Genomic DNA, 21,749 nt, shown 5'->3' on the forward strand with positions numbered 1-21,749 from the left:
ATCTGCGCATTCCCTTTGTAAATCATAAAAGGACAGCGACGGTACATAGACTATGTAAAAGCGCACTCCAAGGAGAATGGAAGGAGAAATGTGCTGAACGACCGAAGAAATTACTTTTAAAAAAATATTGCACTTTGTATTTCTTTAACTACATTTCCACCCGTTGTGTTTTGTCTTGCACATTTTAGCACTTTTCTCAATGTTCCTGTAATTTGCCTCCAAAAATGTTCCCTTAGCCTAAATAACAAAACCACTATAATTTCGAAATACAAACGTTGAAATTGTTTGAGTTGTGTCCTTTATTTCAAGAAAATAGTTTTGCAATATATGGTATTGTAATCTTTATGAAATTAGGTCGCTACTGGTGTAGAAATCGATGCTGGATACGTCTGAAGCCGCTGGCCATCAGCACAGTGGTAGTACGTAGTAAACTACCATTTTTTATTTCATTAGGGGTTCATTGCCTACATTGGTTCATAATGAAGATGAGGAACTATTTTTTTGTTATGAAAGCATTTTTTCAGTTTTTATTTGACTTCAGTATTCCTCGGGTAGCAGTGGTGGTGGGGTTCATGCAGTTCGTACTATGCAGCTCAGAGTAAAGATGAGTAACTATGTTTTGATTTATACATATATTTAGCCTATGTTTGAAACTTGATTTGTCTGTTTGTTTACCTAAGTGTTATAAAAGTCTGTTATGGCTATATAACATATAAGTCATCATTTGTTAAATACAGCTTTAAAAAACAAATTTCCTGTTGTTAAACTGGATTATTATTGATGTCATTGTAACCCATGACTTTAATGCTTTAATACCTCAATAACAGAAGTTCTATTTTTATCTGAATACAAATACATCCATCCATCCATTATCTATACCCGCTTATCCTGGTCAGGGTCGCGGGGGGTGCTTGAGCCTATCCCAGCATGCATTGGGTGAGAGGCAGGAATGCACCCTAGACAGGCCGCCAATCTATCGCAGGACACACACACCATTCACACACACCTATGGGCAATTTAGGGTCTCCAATCGACCTACCTGCATGTCTTTGGACTGTGGGAGGAAACCGGAGTACCCGGAGGAAACCCAAGCAGACATGGGGAGAACATGCAAACTCCACACAGAAAGGCCCCAAGCCGAGATTCAAACCCACAACCTTATTGCTGTGAGGCAACAGTGCTACCCACTGCACCACCGTGCCGCCCAATACAAATACAAATCCCAGTAATTTTGTTGGTTGAACAAATACAAATACAGATACAAATACAAATAGTGGCATCTCCCTCCACCCCTAGCGTCTATACGCGAGTGATGCATAAAAGCAGAGGACCCACACCTTTTCAGAGAGTCCCCCTGCACATCCTGTCTACCTGGATTCCATGAGTATAGTGCCAAAAGATTTCCCTCCCATCTTATTTTGCTCTCGTACAAATAATTTGTGAGAACCGGTAAGACGCGCAAATGTGAGAGTTTTAGGTGGTGTAAATAATGGGGTTTAAGAAAAGTCGGGTAGTGGCCATTGTGTACCTGAATAAGACTGATCAAACCTCCAATTTTCTAGGGAAGCAGAGCACTGTCAGGTGAGGACAGCTCGGTGCTGATTCAGTCTGTTTGCATACCAGGTCTTTTATTATCATTTTGTAAGAGGCATTTAACAGTCTTTGTCTGCAGCAGTTCTGAGGCTTTAGAGCTCAGATAGCTATGCTCCTGCTCTGTTTTAGATTCATTTTTCAGTCTTTACAGATTTCTTTTCCTTTTGATCCCTCTGTCAGGGCAGCTCAGGTGAATTCTCTATCTCTCTCTCTCTCCCTCTCTCTCTCTCTCTCTCTCCCCCCCTCTCCCTGCATCTCTCCCTCTCCTTTTGCTGTCCTCCTCTACACTGACTGATTCGTAGCTGCCTCTCCATCTGTTGAAGCGGGTTTGGCTCGTCGCAGTGAACAGCAGGCACATTTCGAGAGAAGGGAATGAGCAGAGGCAACAAAAGTCATGGCACACTTCTATCTAACACAGGCTCCGTAAAGCTGCAAGGCTGCACATGCCTGCAGGGTTATTCAGTGACCTGGAGGTCAGGTGGGTCATCAGGAGCATATGGCATAGGGTGAAGGGTGTAGGGAATAAGGCACTGGGTATCGTGCATAGGCCACGGGGTGCAGGGTACAGCTGATAGGGTCCTTGGCATCATGCAAATGGCACTGGGTGCAGAACGTAGTGCACAGAGCACAGGCTGTAGGGTGTAGTGTAAGTTGCTGTTGCTGAGTGTAAGAGGGGCAGGTGGGGAACATGTGGGTGGGACACTGCTGGGCAGTGAAGCCATTTCAAACAGGAACACCTGGAAGCCACTTCCCAATGCAGATTAACAGGAAAATGGTCCAGAACAAATACACGGTTGCTGCACATTCCAACTAGGTAGCAGGACCAAAGAAAAAAAGAAAAAAAGGAACACAGTAAGTCTGTACGCTGCGGTACATCACTTCTGCGCTGTTCCCTTGTGATGGAAAATAGTGTCACCCATCCAAACAGGGCTGGGCTCTGACAGGAAACCCCATTAAAGAGAGGGGATCCAGGCTTCCTTTTGAAACCAGCTGGAGATGCCAAACTGACAGGAAGCCAAACAAATATGAGGGAGAACGGCTGAGAACAACAGACAGTCGCGCGAAGCGGCTGTGCTCCCGTCGGACGAAATCCAGGCAGTTCCGCCTGAATGGTAACCACGGCAACGCACGAAAATATGCGCGCGCGTGGATCTGCGTCAAAAAAAAAAAACCCTCCAGAGATGCGCAGCGAACGAAGGCAGAGCGGAAAAGAGCGCTTCGCTCGTCAAAGGAAAACGAGCGAGAGCCGGGGAACGTCGTCCGCCCGGAGAAGGTACGGCCGAAGACGCGCTCCGTCAGGGCCTTCTGCCGCGTCGACGAAAGAGCGTCACGGCTCCGCGCGCCGTCTGCCGCTCTTCAGAGAGCGGGCGCGGCGTCGAATTCGGGCGGGTTTACGAGGAGGCCCGGCGGCTCGCGGTTCCATTGCAGTCTCGCGGCGCGGGCTCTCGTTAGCCCCGGCGGTTTACTGAGCTTCCAGACGTCTCCTCGCCCGGAAGCAAAGCTGTTGCTCTCTCTGCCGCAGACTTCTTGGGGGGAGGCCATACTGTGTTTGCAATGGGCCTGAGATCACACCGCACAGTCAAACTCTAGCTTCGCTTGATCTTTTTTCTTCATCTGACATCAGGCTGAAGCTAAAAGCTAAGCTACCCATGGCCGCACAGCTAGCGATACTATTTTCATGAATGAAATCTGAGTTGTGATGAATCACATTAAATAGCAGCAATAGTCCCAGTCTAGTTGTATGTCTGGCTGCTAAATAAAACTCAAATGACACTTTTTAATAACACGCTTTGTGTCTGTGTGTGTATGCATATGTGTGAGTAGGTGTGTGTGCCTGCGTGTGTATAGAAGTGTCAGCAAGTATGTTTGAGCGAGATTTAGCTTGTGTTAATAGGTATTTTTTCTGAATGTATGTGTTTGTGTGCGTGCACATATGTGCATGCCAGCACGTGTGACCGTGTATGTGAATGTGTGTGTGTGTGTGTGTGTGTGTTTGTATGTGTGTAAATGTGTATCTTTGTTGTGTTTGTCATGTTTATGTGTGTGTGACTGTTATTGTGTGCATGTGTGTTTGTGTGTATTAAGTGTGAGATTGTGAATGTGTGCTTGTGCATGTATTGTGTACTCTTTTTGTCTTGAACTGATCACCACTTCCTATAAAAGACCAGGTGGTGGAGATGAGTCAGGAGACGCTCTGAAGGGATATGTAGGGAGATTGGATCAGCATCTATCTATCTACCTTTATTTTTTATAGTTCTTTTTGGATTCAAGTTGTCATACAGCTCTTCACAATGAAGATTTTCACAAAGCTAGAAAGAAAGAGAAACCATTGAGACAGACAGAGTAGAGCACTATTAAGAGTGACTGGGCTATTCAGGTCCTGTAATTCAGTGACAAAAAAAGACCATGGGATAATTTTAAATCTCATCAGCACAACTAAAGCGATACCTCAAAAATCATCTTGACATCCAGCAACTCTGAACGCGTGTACAATATGATGAAGCCGCTATGCGCGATGATGTCAATTTGCTTTCACCACCTTGTGAAATTTGGCCAAAGATCCGAACGCGAGATGAGACTGAGACTGGCTGTTGGTAGCGTGCGGGCTTTAATAGGCACCGCGCACCCCTCCCAAAAGCTGGCGCACGCAGAGAGGCCGGCTCCCGCGCCCCGGCGCTCCGATGTCTCAGGCCGGGAGGCGGCGGATCAGGAGCGCCGGGCGCGTGTCACTGGGAGCGGAACCAAAGCTGTCGCTCTCGCCGCCCGCCGCGCTCTTCGGCTGCCAAGGCCACCGGCGCGCCGAGACGTGTAAAATGGCAGCTGTCACAACAGTCGAGCGCTGCGTTCCCTCCGCCCTCTGCTGGACTGTGTGTGTGTTTCTGTGTGTGTGAGTGTGTGTGTGTGTGTGTGTGGGTGTGTGTGTTTGTGTGTGGGTGTGTGTGTGCGTGCTTACGTGTGTGTGTTTGTGTGTGCGTGTGTGTGTGCGTGCTTACGTGTGTGTGTTTGTGTGTGTGTGTGTGTGTGTGTGTGTGTGCGTGTACATGTGTGTGTTTGTGTGTGCGTGTGTGTGTGCGTGCTTACGTGTGTGTGTTTGTGTGTGTGTGTGTGTGTGTGCGTGCTTACGTGTGTGTGTGCATGCGCATGCGTGCGTGTGTGCATATGTTTGTGTGTGCGTGCGTGTGTTTTAATGCTGTTAAGAAAAAAAAAATTGTGTTGAGCTTTTGGCTTTGAGACCACAGACTAGATGAGCTGTTTGTAAATCTTTGTCTCTGATAGGTGGGGGGGAAACATATGACCAAAGCCCTCCGGGCAGGTGTCTGACCACGTATGACTGGGTCTCCTACTGTACATACTGCAGAGTCTTTGAGGACTGAGAGAGGACAGGCAGGCCCCAGGTTATAATCATAAAGTGAGACTGGGCACAGCACTCTGGTTATTTTAATCTGCCCCCGTCTCACTCACTGAACACAATTGTACATTTAAATTGGCAATCTGCCTAGTGCATTATGGTCATTTACTTTGTATTCTCATTTGATTACAGTGTGCCCATCTCCCATGCCTTATACTCACCCATTTGCATTGTGAAAATGCTGCAGTTGAACACACAGATGAGCAGTCGTGTAATTTGAGGTCTTCAATTAGCCGAGAGCTTCCCAGCTTTTCAGTTAACTGAATCGGGGCCTGTTAGTGCTGCTGGAATATAGAGACCAGTGCAGACATCTTTTTTTAAATCGAGATTGACCAACTAAGATATTAACAAAGATATTAAACAAACTGGCTGACTATTTTAGAGCTTTCCCTCGACCTCTGGCTGCTGTTCGAGTTATTCCTTTCAGAGTGGTGGGATTAGTTTTTGATTCCGTTCAGTCGTATCTGAACCACAAGAAGCTTTTCACACTGAGCCGCATTAATTTCAGATCTGGCTCCGTAGGATTGCTGTGGAAAGTGTTTATACTTCACATTAAGGTTCCGTTAATCACCCATTGATAAGCACATGAATAAATTATCATTGAGATTCATTGCTGTGACCGCCCTAAAGAAGATATCACCGTCCCCTCGCAAACGGATTTAGGACAGGCAGGACAAATCAAGTGTTTTTGTTCCTCTGTCAGGCGTAGGCTTCGGTATGTGCACGTTGGCTGTGGTGCAGCCGTAGCATCAGTTCAGCTAATTACTCATGGTGTTAATCAACTTTGGATGAAAATGTTAAATTATTTATAGGGGATGCACACTGTTAATTTAGGAGAGGCATTGCAAATGGAGGAATTAATGTTAAAAACAACACATTAATAACATGAACAATGTTTTATTAAAGGTGACGGAACCACGTAATGAAATGTTACCTGATATTTATTCAGTGAATGCAAAGACCTTGAGGCTAGCAGGACCCCCCCTGGGCTGGGCTACTGTGTTCAGGGTTGAGTTTGTGGAGGGGTCACTCATAATGATGGGCCACATTGTCTGCCCTCGCCCACCAGTGCTTTAGGGTTTCACACTGCTACCCCACCGGTGAAGGGGGCTAGCACTGTGTGTGTGTGTGTGTGTGTGTGTGTGTGCAGACCAGAAACATGACCAGTGGTGTACCTATTTTAGCACTGCACTTTGCACTTCAGGATTTATATGGTCAGAAGCATTGTTGTGAGATAAATTCATAGTTCGTTAACCATAAACTTTAAAGCAGAGCATTTCCTTAATATGCACAGGCATGTTGTATGGAACTCCTACCCCTCATTCAGTGCTAACAAGTTCCATGAGACGTAAGGGAGGTGAAAACATTGGGGAAATCTATATGAGTAATTTAATTGCAGGCACTTCTACCCAGAATGATTTGAATACATTACATTTTTACTTATGATCCAATCATTCAGTATGGATACATGCTGTGGAAATGAGGCTGAATCGATACCCCCCCAACCTGCAGCTTCATAGCACACACAGCTCCTTACCCAATCCTGCCACGCCACTACTTAATAAATAACTTATGGCATTTATACTGTGCTTGATGGGTAATTAGCAGCACCCAGTTTGAAAGCAGCCAGCAGGACCCTGTCTGACCCCCCTCCCCCCATCACCCACTTCCCTCCCTCCCCCTGCAGTGCCATTGAAGTGTCTGTCTCTGATGAGAGCTTACACTGGGAAAAGAAAAGCACCGCTGGTTGTTTCCAGAACTGTTACCCATCCTCCCTTGGGGAAGGAAGTAGATTTTTCTCTTAGAACCGGCGAATAAACATATGTTTGTTCTGAGCGTGAAACTCACAGCTGTGGGCTATGTGCATGGAGAAAAAAAGTCACTGCACTTCCAAATTTCTCCTCGGGAAAAGATCAGGAGCATATGGCATAGGGTGAAGGGTGTAGGGAATAAGGCACTGGGTATCAGTATCACGTGGTGCAGGGTACAGCTGATAGGGTCCTTGGCATCATGCAAATGGCACTGGGTCAGAACGTAGTGTATAGAGCATAGGCTGTAGGGTGTAGTGTAAGTTGTTGTTGCTGAGTGTAAGGCACATAGGGTGTGGGGGTTGTGTTGTGTAGGGTTCAGGCAGACCTAGACTAGAGATGAAAATAAACCTCCGACTTAACTCTGGTACAATTTACTGGGTGCACATTGTCAAATCATACAGTCTCTATCCTGTCAAATAAATAAGCAAATTAATAAGTGACTCATACTGTAAATAATGACATTGTTGAAAATATTTGAAATGGTGACAATAAGCAAATGCTGCTGTCCTGTTTTATCGAATGAAAACTGGTAGTGAGTCATCGCGGGGGGGGGGGGGGGGGGGGGGGGAGTTGTGAATTCTAGATGGGTCCTCTGTGGATTTGAGAGGAGAAGAGATTCAGGTGATTCAGCTCCATAGTGTCCCCTTGGGCGTACATTACGAGTGTATGGGTTATGGCATGTGTTACTGTTTTAGACCTGTTTTATATCTATTATTGCTGTTTTAGACGTGTTTTATATCTATCTATTGCTGTTTTTGGTCTCTGGCAGCTGTGTCTCTGTCATGAAACAGGGAAGTGAAATGGAGAGACAGGAATCATGGAGGCACAATCTGAATACTAATGTAAAATAAGGCAAATATAAGTCAAACAAAGGAAATGTACATAATTACTGCAATAAAAATGAGGGAAATGCTATGATATATCCATAGCAGCACAGCAACCAAACCTCTGTGCCTTGATGGGTGTAAACGAGAAAGAACATACTTTAATCCCATTGATGTTCAGCTCTTTAAGGCATAAGCAGTCGTGTACTCTCAAAATATTTAAATAATAGAAAGTCCATGTGTAACTAATGAGCTAGTTATGAATATTGAAAAAATATTGATATGCTTGTCAATATTCAAGATATTGCAAAAAAAACTCAACTTAAATGATTTTGCAAATTATATTTTATTATACACAATGGCTATATAGTTTATAGACTCCTCTATTGGTTTATTTATTGACTTAGGATATAAGATAACATAGTAATATTCGGTAACTAGAATGCTCCCCACCTTTGAATCTTTAATGAATAAATAATTGCCTTAGTTGTGAACCCTATGATGCTAACACACTGTTCTGTGTCATCCGCTTACATTAATTTAAGCAATTAGCAGTCATGTTTATCCAGAGTAATCAACAGAAGTGCATTAAAAAAAGTACATCCAGCATGGAGAGAACATGCTTCCGGTGTGACCCAAGATTGCCTTGCTGGGCTAGAATAGGGATATTTATGCCGTAGAGCAATGGGAGCCTCATCAATAAGTATCGATTTTTCCAAAGTGGAGTGTCGTGGTCCTTGAAGTGGAGTGAGATAGTCCTGCCTTCAGTAAGGGATGGAGAGAGCCAGTCTCATGAGGTCACAGAGAAACAGGTCCTTGTACGGAGAAACTACATAACTCAAATAAATAAACACTCATGAAAAATATAGTGGCTTGCCCCACAGCATTGTTTAACATGCAGGTTAACATCCAAAACAAAGATTTTCTGTTCGACAGTCGGAAAAGTAACCTTGGGTCACTGCACGTTTGAATTTTTATGTTCTTTCTGTACAACGCTTAGAGGTGGTGGTGCACAGAAAGCAAAAAAATAAAATAAGTCTTTGAGAATGTCATTGCATGTACCGACCTTTTCAGCCAAAAAGGTCTCTAAAGGTCTCCAGTGCTGTTTGCTTGGATTGGAAGGTGCAAGAATGCTGGTTATCGGGTGACAAGGTGTTGCTATGATGCAAGGATGCCCCTTGCTGAGTTACTTCCATAGTGTTTGGTCAGTAGGGCTAAGGTTGACAGTGACCTTGCACTGCAGGTTAATTATGATGTCACAGAGTGTGGGAGGGGTTTAGCAAATGCTGTGTAATACGGGCATAGATTTGGGTAACTGGTAACCAGATGGTCAGCTCCTGAATTCCTTGCATCACGCTTACTTCTAGATCATAACTCTAATCATTCGTATTTTGAAAACTTTGCCATTATTACTTAAAAGCAACCATTTCAATTGCACATTTAATTAATACTACTGCTAATAGAATTTGGACTTGTATTTCATTGTTACTTCATAAACAGGGTTCTCAAGCTGCACTCTGTGGTATTGATGTAGAACACAAACCTAGCCACAGGTTTATATGATTTACCCCATGGCATTTCCCAGATAGATTTTGAATGGTACACACAGTGAATGACTTCATTCCACAAAATACAGTTGGCAATGAAAAACTTATCCAGAATATGCTATACATACTCAATTATTCTCAAATCTTGGTGACTGGTAAGGTCAGGACATATGGACATCAACAGTGATGTGTTTTTCAAACTATTTGTTGACAACTCAATGAAATATTTTAACATGAGGTTAAGATTATCACTCCATTTGATAAAAAAAACCAACATCAAACTTGCCTTCTCAGGAAATAAGTGCAGTCAAACCACAGCAGGAAAACGTGCCCAACCCTGTAATGTCGAAATGCAGTTTTTCTGTTTTATATACAATATATTTTTGTTCCCTAAATGTGTATACATCTAAGCAATGGAAATAACCTCCCCTTACTCTCCATATCAATTCACATTTCTCCTTTTAGAATAATAATTGAAACCATTTTTGGAGGTTTTTTTTAGTAGCAATCACAAATGACAGTGCAATTAACAATGGGGTAATTGTAATAGCCTACAATAATATTCCCTATGCTGCCACTTATTTAATTAAATGAACACGAATAAATATCTGTGTGCAGTCTGCTAAAAAGCTACTGTTCAAGGCTAGCCAGCAGTTCACATCAAAAGAAGCACATTGTGCATTTGGCTTTCATTTCTTTTTCAAATAATAAATACTTTTGGTCCCTCTCTTCGGGTACTCAAAATATCCTATCTGAATGTTTCTCAAACAGCACCTTCAGTCCCTTTACTGTGTGTGTATGTGTGCTTGTGCATGTGCATGTTTATAGTATGTTTGTGTGTGTGTGTTTATGTGCTTGTGTGTGTGTGCAGGTTCATTGTGTCTATGTGTGTGTGTGTTTGTGTGTTTAAGTGCATGTGCTTACTCTTACAAATATTTCACTCTGATTTGTCACAGTTTGTATTTTTTCCAGTGAACTTAAAACAAACCTGATGTTTTCATTGACATCATTGCTAGCTGGTTAGCTAATGTCGTTACATGGACTATGAACTACCAATGCAAATAATGCACGAAAGGTCACTGTAGGCCATGATCCATGCAAAATAAATACATAAATAAATAAATAAATAAATAAATAGACATGTTTACAGTTACCTAGATATAGTTACAGTTACCTAAACAGCTGTCTCTACATAATGATCACTTTCTGCAGATCTATAAGAACAACTAGTGATTAGCAGCTAGCTGGAGAGCTACCGGTGATGTGGTGTGTAGGGACGAGCTGGAGAAACACTGTCTCCTGATGATTTGCCCCCAGGCTTGTGGAATTTACAGAGCAGCAAGCTGTGCGACGGGCTGCTGTGGTTAACAATTATCAGGAACTGGGCTTGCAAACAGAAGGCTCGGATCCTGGCCGGGGCCATAAACAGATGTTCCAGTAATAGTCCAGCTGTATTCATGTAAAACAAAACAAAAAAATATGTGCAAATGAGGATATCTGTGGTAAATTATGTGGATGAAGCTGCATACTTATCAAGTAAATGCTCTAATATAATCTTTTGCAGCTGTGTTTTGCTGGAGTGTACTGTACAGTGTACCGAGTGTGCTATTGCAGTAAGAGTTTATTGTATCAAATGGTTATTTTCAACCGGGTTCGTCTACTTACCGCCGCTAAAAATATAAGTATTTAGTACTCATGGGAATGGTTGAGAGCCAAAAGGCGCAAAGCATTAAAAAAAACTAACTAACAACAGAGCATTCAAACTGTCCAAAATATGCACTTAATAAAAGCACTTAAAGCAGCAGCGTAGGTTAAGCAGACTTTGAACCAGAAAATGCATTTGTGCTTGCCCGTCCAGCGATACTACGGTGTCACTGAAAAAAGCTGCGAAAGCTTTTGGAGTCATCACATTTTGCCATTATTTTAGGGTCCCTTGTCTTTCGGCAATGGCTTGCAATGAACGATTCAGACTTAATTAAGTCACGGCTGTCGGGAGATAAAACGAATCCCGCTGTTATTCGATGTATTTCATTTGCAGAAATATGACATGGGTCGCTGCAGTTCAGTTTGCCGGTGTCTGTGCTCGCCGCGTCTGAACGGTTCCAGATATCAGGTGTCGTTGCTAAGCTCCTGCTGTACAAAAGCCTGTTTGTGAGGCAGGTGAGGTTCTGTTCTCTCTTTGGTGTTTGATAGCACACACCGATACGGAGGGTTTATCCTGGAACCCAGACGTGCAGGAAGCTGAGCTGCAGCTCTGATTGGCTCCTGCCATGTGCAGGAGAAAAAAAAAAAGAGGGAACAGCTCACTGCACTGCCCCCTTCCCGAGCTCCACCACCCCCCCTCTCCGAAAAAATAATAATTAGGTGGTTCAGCTCTGACAAGAAAAAGGCAAGGCACATGGGGAAAAGAATTACTCCCCAGTGACCCCTGACCTGAGATTTGATTTTCTGTGAAAAGAACAGAACTGTGTGTGTGTGTGTGTGTGTGTGTGTGTGTGTGTGACTGTGTGTGTGTGCAGTGCTGCATTTATCAATTTTGGGGCTGCCAAAAGTCCTGACAATGTGCTGACATAGCAGTTTTCTCTAAAAGCTACAGTAGCTTACATGAATTCTGCCATATTGGTCACACTGTTCTGTTTTCTAAACAAACCAGCTCTCTCCCTCCCCTGCCTGTAGTAAGAGGCACCCCCATCACTTGCTAGTGGAACGGCTCCTTCGGCCAGATTTTGATAACAAACATCAAGAAAGGAGGGGAAACTGCAACCTAGCTGGCCTGCACGTGTGGGTATTGTTGGTAGCATGATCTTCATAGACATGCTACTATTTTATCAACTATTTTAACTTTTGGGTGAGTGACTGTAGGCCTAACATATCTCTAATGTGTCTTAAAAATATCGCTTTTTGTAACTACTGTAAGTATGGAAGCAGGATGAGTTTGGTTTATAAAATCAAATGTTTTATATTAATATGTCTTTGAGTAAGTTGTAGAGTTACTTTTCAATGATATATGTACCCAAGGGTGTCACTTCTCATCTCATCAGGTCTATACAATGCGTATGCTATTATATTACTGATTTCCAAACTTGAACAATGGGCTAGGTGATCGCTGGCTGGCTAGCTATATAGCATGTCTTGCTACAGCCAAAAACTACACAAAGGTTAACCATACTAGCTAGCTAACAGCCTAATCATCTTACAATAAAATCCTTTTCTTACCACCTTGACTTTCGCTGTCCTCAATTACTCAAAAGCTACAGTGGGCAATGTGATGATACTCTCAATTCTAGGACATCAAGATGACAAAAAACACACAATCCCCAAGATTGCTATGTTGGGATCATAAAAAAATGGAACTGTAGTATACCCATTTCTTATCTGTTGTAAGCAATTTTCAAGATAAGAAAATATTATTTAATAAACCCACCATCACTGACCCGACACACAGTTCTGGATCTTGCAAATTACTGGCGCTTTCACTTTTAGAAACAGTGCATGTGGATGTTATCCTTAATCCAGATTTCTTGGTCCAGACTAACAGAGAACATAACAACTTTTCTCACAAAAATTATTATAACAGACTGGCATGGTGGCCAGTCTGTTATATCATAAAACCCTGTGTTGAGCGACCTCAGCTTTAAAACTTCAGCCATCTTCACTTTGTGTTTGTTTTGTATTCAGTCTTGCCTTCAGCAAGTGAAATGCATGTTCAGTTTGATTCAGGTCGGGCGATTGATTTGGCCAGTCAAGGACTTTCCACTTTTTGGCCCCAAAAAACATCTTGGTTGCTTTAGCAGTATGATTGGAGTCATTGACCTGCAGCAAGGTGAGGTGTGCCATCCAATCAGTTTTGAGGAATTTGGTTAGATCTAGCAGATAAGATGTTCCTGTACACTTAATTTCATTCTGCTGCTGCCTTCATCATGTTTCACAGATGAGGTGGTATGCTTTGGATCATGGATCAAGTTTCTATCTTTTCCTGCAATTTCCTCTTTCCGTCACTTTGGTACAGGTTATTACAAGGGCTCATCTGTCCAGAACTCAACAGTTTTTTTTTAAAGTACTTTTTTTTAAGCAAAATGTTAACTGGCTGCTGAGGCTTACCTGTGGTTTGCATCTTGCAGAGAACCGTCTGATATGCTGATGTAGTCTCCTCTTTGTGGTAGTCTTTGACACATCTATGCCTACATCCTGGAGAATATCCTTGATCTGTTCGACAGATGAATAAGGGTTTTTCTTCACAAAGTGTACTTCATTCGTCCACTATAGTGATCTTTTGTGGTCTAGCTGGTCATTTGATATTGCCGAGCTCACCCGCGTGTCCCGGCTTGTGACAAACGGCTGATTTTGATGCAGGCAAGGTTTTCGGCTGTCTTTCATTTTTCAGCTGCTTGATGGCCTGCTTTACTGGCGTTGTCACTTCTTTGGTCCTCATGTTCACAGACAACAGGAGCAGACTACAAATGCAAAAGCCTCACCTAGAATCAACTCTAGACCTTTCGTTAGCTTCCTTGCGCATGAACTAATGATGCAGCGACAGCGCAGCTAGCCCACAAACAGACAGCTGAGCAGCCAATTGTCTAATTGCTTTTGGTCCCATAAAATGGGGGGACTATGTATAAAAATGGCTGTAATCATCACCCTTTATGGATGTAAATACCCTCACATTAAACCTGAACCCATTCGCTGTTTCATTTCACTTTAACCTTATATCCATTGTTTCATTTGAAATCAGATGTGCAGGAATATGGAGCCAAAACAACAACAATTGTGTCACTGTCCAAATTCGGACTGCACTGTGTATTCTTAGGCTATGGTATAACATGACATATAATCTGATAATGAGCTTCATACAACAGTTTGTTCTGAGTTACTTGATTGGGCGGGAGGTACTTCGTGAGTGCTGCACTACAAATATTTACTGTGATGTGTCACTGGTTTGTTTACATTCTAATCGATACATTTTTGGAAAATCTTTTCAAGAAACTATTTTTTGAAATCTTGAAAGAGATTTGTTAGCTGAGCCAAATAAATGACATAATCATAATCTGTTGTCCCAATGATTACTTGATAGTTTATAGACTAGCAGAACTGGTGTGTAAAAGCTATACCACATTCAAGGTTGTGCTGCTGTACTGTATATCAGCGCAGCAGTGATTATCTTCGGCACTGAGCCATCGGCCTTGTGCCTTCAACCAAATCACAGCTGTGGTGATATACAATTTTTAAAATAAACAGCACTCCCGCTTGTGTGATATTTCTTAAGATTGCGGTAGTACATTAATGCCAGTCAACCAGTGTAAAGAGAAACCAAGAAGAGGATACGGCTTATATTTTTGTTCTCAAACATGCAGGAAAAGGATATACTTTCACATATATTCTTAAAAATACTCTTTTGAATAATAAAAAAAATCTGCAATTAAATTCTGCTTAAGTTCATTTCATCTGACAATACAGGGACCTTTATTGTGACCTACCATCACTTCCTGTAGGGTATAAAAAAGAGGTAAGACACATGTAAAATCTCGTTGTCATCCGTCACCATGGAGAAAGCCACAAAGCATGTCGGTGACAAAGCAAAATAGGCAGATGGTTGTTGACCTAAGCAGATCAGATAATGAGTACAAACAAAATATAAACCATTAAACATAGCACTTAGCAGTGTTCAGGCAATAATCAAAATGTCTAGAACAGCTGCAAACTTGCCAGGAAGAGGAGGCAACATCTTTGGAACTATACCTGGAACCTGGTACTATGGTCAGATGATCATGAAAAGAATGAAAAAGTTTGTTGTCAAAAGTGGGATGGATACGAGGAAAAGCACCGCACACCTACCTTCATATATGGTTTTGGATTAATCCTTTGGGGCTGTTTTACTGGCAGTGGCCCAAGGGCACTGAAGGCCAATGGCATGGTGAACTCCACAAGGTACCAGCCAAAAATCCAACAGCACCCAGCTGCAAGTGTAGAGCGCTGCAGTTTTAGGCAACCGCAGTTCTAGACTTGCTGTTTGAGACAAAGCATACGCAGTTTAGACCAATGGTTTCAGACGACAGAGTTGTTATACTTTATTCTAGTTTTTTTTATTTATAGTTATTGCTAATATATGCACAATTGAAAGATTAACAGCAAAAATGACTGGTAATACCACAAGGAGCAATAATACCAACCTGTGATTAGTGAAGCAGTCTTTTGTGTTTATTATCATTGCTGTCCGTTTTGGAATTGCGCACAAACCAAAAATTTTGTGTACAAAGAATATTATTTTCTCCAGTATGTATAGATTCTCTGGAAAAAAAGAAAAAGGCCCACCGATTAGCTTCTCTGACCAGTACTGGCCAAGCAGTCCCTCAATATAGCCAATGGGACCTGCAACAACTCTACATGGAGATACTTAATGCCTACAAAGATTGTTTTACAACAAAAATGAATTTTGCAATGCCTAAGCCTAAATAGAATATATTTGGAGGTCTTGGAAGACGATTTTTGAGGAGGATAGTAAAATTAGCTTTAAGCAGTTAGCATCTAAATATGTTCTCAAAAAGAAAAGAAAATTCTATATATATAGTGGGCATACTGAATAAGAAAACAAATATTTTGAGAATATTGAAAATTATTAATATTTTCACATGTTAATGGGGGTGGCATATTTAACATAAACTTCAATCAATGGACCTCATTTAACAGAAACTGGATAGCTAACGTATTTATTTTCTACATATCTTCCAGACCTGCTGCTGCCAGAGGTTGTAAGGGGAGAGCATGGGGAGAGAGGTGGAGAGGGTGGGGGGAAGGAGAGGGAGAAGTAGGGGGAAGGGCAGGGAGGAGAGGCTGACAGGCAGGGGGAAAGCAAGCCACTACTTCTTCCAAGAGCATATCGTATAAAATATATGACATTTTACACCTCCAATAACCCATCATATCATTTGGTTACCAAGTGTCCTTTTGGAGTCTCCAAATGGCTTTTTTGGAAACCTGCCTTGACGTAGCTCAGAAAAAAACAATACAGAATATTCAGTTTTCATGGTCATAAAATACGAACCACAATTTTTCCAGTGTTGTGGCTGTGTTTGTGTTGTTTCTACCCACTGGGCACACACACAATTCTTTTTATCTACTCAAAAAAAAAATCTTTTAGGTGAAAAAAAAACTTCCACTGTGTTTGAGTTTCTGTTACTTTGTTTCAGTCATAGTTAAGAGTATAATTTAGATTCTGACACTTGGAATCAAACTCCCAAGGGTTACCTTTCAGAAGAGACCAGGATTATGCATGTAGTCAAAAGGGTTCAAGAACTGTCACCATTTTGTTTTGGGCATGTCATTTTCAGGCTTGCAAATCTTGCAAATATAGTAACTACAGTTGGGCAGGTTGTAATTTGTTAAATTCCTTCTATGAAAGAAGAACAAAGAAAAATCCACTATCGCTGAAACTTATATTGCCAAAATGAATTTCAATGGGGATTCCATAGTGCACATACCCTGTCTAAAACTGCAGGTCTAAAACTCTGGTTGTCTAAAATTGTAGCACTCTGCAACTCCAACTGGATGCATCTCCAAAAATTTGCTTGTCCGTGGCAGGAGGCCAACATTTTACCATCTGTGCACATTCCACCAAGAAAATGACCCCAAAGATACCTCAGAATCAACACAGAATTGATTCTATGAAAACAAAACCATGTTATGACTGTCTCAGCCTCTGGACTTAAAACTATCAAAAAACCTGTGGCCTGAATTGAAGAGGGCGATCCATAAGCACAACCCAAAGGATATCAAGGATCTTGAAATGTTCTGCCAGGAAAAATGACTCAACATCCTTCCCAATGTTTCTCTGATCTTATCATTCATATAAAAAAAGGCCTTGTGCTATCCTTGCTGGGGGAGGCAGCACAAAGTTATAATTACTGGGATGCCAATGTAGAGTGGTATTACAGAAGTGGTGCCCCTTATCAGACCCCCAAAGAGAAACAGGTTGTGTTTATGGTGCTGACAGGGAGTCAGCAGGGCTTAATAATGTGATAGTGCTCAGTTGCAAAATATTCTACTGGATTAGCATTATGTAAACCTTAGGTTCTCAGTAATACAGTGTGCATACTTGGTATTGTTGGAAAGCCAATGTCACGAGGAACAAGTTGATGTCTTTGACGTTGTGGCATAGTGGATGCAGACAAAAGATCTTGATACTTATGGGTCAGTGCCCAGTCAACTACAAATGTTAGCCCGGTGTGATAGGCTTACAACAATAACGCAAGCAGGATAACTGATGGACTGTTTTGTAATGATTTTGTCTTTATTTCATCACTTGGGGTTTTTCATTGGTTCGGGGAGACTTGTCAATATGGTCTCCTGTGCGCCATACGTGTATATCCATTCAACTACACACACATTTTGCACCATTGTATATTTCCATTATTGACTCTTTACCACTGCACACCTAGCAGTATTATGGTCCAAACATACACATAAAACTCAGGCAATCTGCACCCCGAAGTCACACGCCTATACGCTAGTGCTGTAGCAGGATACACTTACCAGAGGCGTGTCTGTGTCTACCAAGATAGATCGCGATCCGTATAGAGCCACACTAGTGGCGGAAAGCAGCCTCCTCCTTCTGTGCATAACGATTAGCACAGAGGAAAGGTGAAAGACATTATTTTGGAGTCAGATAATTGTGATAACATTAAATCACACCCGTTCCAATACCACCGGGTAAGACTGTACGCGTTCCAGCGCCACTCAGCTACTTCCGTTGTTTGGTGTACCATAGGAGATTCTTAAACCGGTAATTATGAAACCTATTTTAGAAATAAATTAATAATTTCAAAAATGTGTTATTTTGGTTGATTCCACTCCACTGGAACATTAATAAAGTACAATATTCTATAATAGTACAATAAAGTACAATATTATATAATAATACATGCACATGTGGCAAATTATATTTCAGTAGTGGTGTTATTTGTTTTCTATAGTGTTTTATCTGCATCGTTTTCAAGAGTAAAACATGTGAATAGTGTGCACACCACAATTACTGCCACCATAAAAGCTTTAATCTTTTTATTTACCACACAAGAATCAATGTTTCCACCCACAGTCTTCATCTGGGTGCCAATAATTGTGGACCTGACTTTATTTTTCTGTTCTACCACACACTGTTCATAAAGCACATGCATATGATTATAGCATTATTACAGTTATGTCTTATGTCTATCGCAATCATTTTCACATTTCTGTCATTTGCACATAATCATTGCAATCACCTTTCATAATTCCCTATTTATTAAATTCCAGTTTTATTGGTTTGATAGATCCAGTCAAACTGAGAGAAAAATTATATTTTGTTATTGTTTGGGCATGTTTGGCTGCCACAGGTACTGGCTCACTTGTGTTCAGTGATTATGCAACTGAAATGAATTATTTATGATGTGTGCAGAAGCATCTTATCTGCTCATGTTCAAGCAAATGCCTCCAACCTCATTGGAAGGCACTTCATCCTACAGCAAGACAATAGGTAAGTGCTGTCATTTCTACATGGTGACTTAGCAGTGTTCAAGCAATAATAAAAATATCTAGAGCAGTTACAAACTTGCCAGGAATGTGCCACTGTATACACATTTGAACAGAAATGTAGAGATTCAGTGATACAAAATAAAAGTAAGACATCTCCAGAGATAAAAGGATGTGCATTTGGCATACTCCTCTACTTCGTCCTCTCCCAGGAAATTGGGAGGGGGGGCTTTTGACCTACCCATACCTGCTCTCTCTCTCCAGCAGAGGGTGGATCAGGGAGCAGATCGTGCGATTATCCGCCCCCCCCCCCCCCCCGAGAGGACCCTATTGACTGAGCGTGTCCACTTATCTCCAGGAACTGAGAGACAGCGCTGTCTCATCTCCTGCAGCAGGTCACTGCGATTTTCAATTACTGGCCTGTGGGACAGGCTCAGGGGTCTGGCTCTAATCACAGAGATGAGTGGGGGAGGGGGGAGGGGTGTGGTGGTGTGAGATGAGGTCACATAGAAAGGTACCCTCCCCTCCGCTGTGGGGCGTGTGTCTTTCGCGAATCCCTAGTTTTTTCCTAAACTTCAACAGCAATGCTGCTTATACTTATAACTTATGTACTTATGTGTATGTAACCTAGTGAGGGGTTTGTCCTGATAGCATGGCTGTAGCAGGTGTACGTCGTTTTCAGCTTGTAAGCATTGTAGGATGCCTTTAAAATTTCCCCTCGTTTCTTTTCCACGATGGGACTGCGTTCGCATTTTGAAACGTTTTTGTAACTCAAATGCAGATGGGAAAAAAGGGGTTGACTGGCAATACAGGTGTCCACTCAGAGAAGGGTTTTGTGAAGTCACGTGTCTGCTTGTCTGTGTTAAATGTTAACACTGAGACAGACGCATCCTCTGGCCTGGTCCTGCTGTCTCTCACCCTTTGTTAGCCGCCGCCGCAGGAACAGGACGTTTGCCCGGGGTGGGGGTGTGGGGGAGGGGGAGTGAAATGTGCTCCAAGCTCCTTGTGTGGGCAAAGAGCTGTGGTAATGGTAATAAGCGTGGGCAGCCGGTGTCCTGCCCTTTACTCGAGAGCTCCTCTCTTTCAGTCCCGCCGGCTCCTCCAGCTTGTTGATTCTCCTTCACGTCGGCCTCGTGATTGAGCCACTGTGGAGCACCTTGCCGATCCGAGGTAGGCGCGCTGCAGGATGTAATAGAGTTAGCAATTCCAGGGAGGGGGAAGGTGCGATTCTGTCGCTGTGAGAGAGAGACTGTAATCAGGCCAGGGGATAATGGCTTGCAGATTGAATAAACAGGTGGTGGCAGTCACGTGACTGGATAAAGGGGCGGTAGGTGTTGTGCGATTGGCTCGTTGGTGCGAATCCCAGCCCCGAAGGAAGAGTGAAGTGCTGGTGGGAGTGTGAGGTCTCCGTAACCTTTGACCTTACGCTTAGCGGTGCCACAGTGATGCGGTAAAGTGACCCCAGGCTAAAGCTCCCACATGAGAGCTGTGTTGGTGTACTGCACGCATATATGTATGTATGAGTGTGTCTGTGTATCAGTGTACGTGTGTGTTTGAGAGAGAGAGAGTGGAAAAAGATAGAGTGTGTTTGTGTGTATGCTTGTGGCCAATAGAAAGAAAAAGAGAATGGAAGACAGAGACAAAGTGAAAGTGTGTGTGTAGGTGTGTGCAAGAGAGATAGGGAGGGAGTGAAAGGGAGAGAAAGAGAGGGAAGGAGAGCTATAAGGGAAATTTAAATGTAAAAAGGAATATAAATGATTCTGGTGAATGATGCAAGAATAGACTATATGAGGCCATCCTAATATCAGCATGTATTTCGAAAAAGATATATTGTTTTCAATGATGCCAAAATGTGGTTAGTTTCCAATACAAGCCAAACAGTATTACTCTAGGGAACAATGAATATGGAACTCAACAGGGCAGTATTCGGTCAGGAGTTTATATAGAATATATCTACTGTATATATCTATTATATATCTAATTTTTGATGCATTATGCATTGTACTGAGGTTTGAGTGGCACATTTCTTGAACAGGCATTAACGTTATGGCTTCAACAATTGTGCAGGCACTAAAATGACTGAAACTTACAATGGTTGGACATCAATCTGGATCTTTCCAGTGCCAACTGTTGCCAACAGCCCAACAGGTAACAGACAATTTGCACTAGCATCACCAGGGATGGGAGAATTTCAGTCGGCTGCGATTACAGTATCATCTGTATCACCCGCTGGTCAATCAGATGCCCGTAGGTCCAACTGTTAAAATGTGCATGAAAAGTCTTCCTCAGACTCGTGTCTGTGAGAGCCCAACTTCCGAACCGTGGTGTGTAAGAAGTGCGGCTGCCCGAGCTTCGTGGCTGGGGAAGGCGTCAGTTTGTTCTGAATGATTTATGGATGTTTTTCGATTTTCCTTTTCTTTTTGTCTTGTTTTGTGGGGGATCTCACTTTGTTCCGGAGCGTTTTCTTGTCACAATGATAAAATGACCTCAAAGAAATTAAAAGCGCACAATTGGCAGGAGAAAGGGGTGAGAGAGAAAAATCGAGAGGGAGGAAGGAAGAGAGGAAACAAGCTGTGGTGTCTGGAGAATCTGAGTGATTCATACGTGTACTTACTTGATGTTATTATAATTGTTTTCAAAAGAAGATAAGTTGGGTCCATAGAATTCTTGGATGCGATTTAAGATGGCAATGACAGGTGACCTGTGACGTGTGAGAGAGGGCAGCTCAATCAGGAGAACGCAGGAATGATTCTAGGCCCCAGCACTGATGGAGGCGTGTCCACGCTCCATGCCACTCAATTAGGATCTCCGCTCCATCCTCAGCTGTACCCCATCCTTCAGAGTAAAACGTACAGTGCTGATTCAACTCTAACAGAATACAAATTGGTCTACTAGGGACCATATGTACTCTGTAGGAGTTTATTTAACACAGAGCATTTTACTGAGCGGCTGCTTTAGAAAAAGCACTTCCGTGATTATTGAAAACTATAGATGAAGGTGGAGGTCCAGGATATGTTGCCTCTCTCTTATGGAAATGGATGCCATATATTGAAATGACAATATA

The 21,749-nt window shown here is 42.4% G+C and overlaps 1 protein-coding gene across 8 annotated transcripts in view; it reads left to right on the top strand.

The window, feature by feature from the left end:
* The window catches only part of LOC118223253 (syntaxin-binding protein 5-like), a 177,751-nt gene that overhangs the window by 26,230 nt on the left and 129,772 nt on the right, over nucleotides 1-21,749 (top strand). The gene's annotated exons all lie outside the window — the stretch shown is intronic.

This window comes from Anguilla anguilla, chromosome 3 (assembly GCF_013347855.1).
Source record: "Anguilla anguilla isolate fAngAng1 chromosome 3, fAngAng1.pri, whole genome shotgun sequence".
In the NCBI taxonomy this organism is placed as follows: domain Eukaryota; kingdom Metazoa; phylum Chordata; class Actinopteri; order Anguilliformes; family Anguillidae; genus Anguilla; species Anguilla anguilla.